The sequence below is a fragment of the Hipposideros armiger genome, unplaced genomic scaffold (genome assembly GCF_001890085.2).
Source record: "Hipposideros armiger isolate ML-2016 unplaced genomic scaffold, ASM189008v1 scaffold_475, whole genome shotgun sequence".
Taxonomy (NCBI): Eukaryota; Metazoa; Chordata; class Mammalia; order Chiroptera; family Hipposideridae; genus Hipposideros; species Hipposideros armiger.
In genome coordinates, this window is record NW_017731825.1 from 1486911 (window position 1) to 1488188 (window position 1278).

Genomic DNA, 1278 nt, shown 5'->3' on the forward strand with positions numbered 1-1278 from the left:
AGGTCTTGGGAGGAAACAGATGACAGAATCAAAGAGATCACTGAAAAGATGTAATGACCAGCTATTTACAGAGGTGCAGGCAGGTGACAGCAATCCATGACAGAGCTCCCTGGGACTAGAAATAGCAGGAAGCTGTCACCATATCTAGGCTGAAGGGATTGCAGAAGGGAGTTGTTTCCAGAACGCACCAAAGATGAGACCTTTGAGAGGGGCCACCAAACACACGCTACTGCTGTAGATAGAGGAATGCAGGCACTGCTGTAGCAGCGCTGGTGGAAAGATTGTGTGTGGTGGGGAGTCAGTGCCTTGAATTCTCCCTCCTCCCACACAATGATCCCTGCAGCGCCTCCTACTGGCAAACCTAGTTGGAAGCCAGGGGCCAAGGAACCCAGGTGGTGTGTTCTATGAGAATAAGCAAAAATACGAGGTCAGACAATTAAGTTTGTGAACTCATCCTAGAAAAAGTGCTACAAACCTCATTGATGAATATCACTACGGTCACCTTCGAAGTACTCCTCTTGGGAAGCTATGCACCAATGCCAGTGCCTAGTCTACCCTTCAAAGCAATTTTGGAAATTTTTTTCTGCTATGGCCATCAGAGCTCTCATCATATTAACTTGATGTCCTGAATGTCATAAAAATGTTTTTCTTTCAATATTTCTTTTATCTTCTGTTAAAGAAAGAAGTCATTGGGGGCCAGATCAGGTGAGTAGGGAGGGTGTTCCAACACAGTTATTTGTTTACTGGCTAAAATCTCCCTCACAGACAGTGCTGAGTGAGCTGGTGCACTGTCATCATGCAAGGGTTATGAATTGTTGGCAAAAAGTTCAGGTTGTCTAATTTTTTCACTCAGCCTTTTCAGCATTTCCAAATAATAATCTTGGTTACCTGTTTGTCCAGTTGGTACAAATTCATAATGAATAATCCCTTTGATATCGAAAAAGGTTAGCAACAGCGTTGTAACAAGTTCACAAACTTAATTGTCAGGCCTCATACAAGTGATGCCTCGCAAGCCGTTTAGGACCTGAAGAGTAGACAAAGAACAATGGGATGTTGAGATTATACAGATTCTGTGAAAGAAAAGGCAGGATGTGTGTCTTCAATTATAAGAATAAATGTTGGAAAGATGACAGACATTAGGCTTATTCTGCATGGCCTCCTGGGGTGTGTCTCAGTGGAAAGGAGAAGAAATGGCTGTAGATACCCAAGATGCACAGCTTCCTGGGAGAAATCTCATAAACTGAAAGGTGGCGAGCTCTCCACCAGCCAGGATGGACA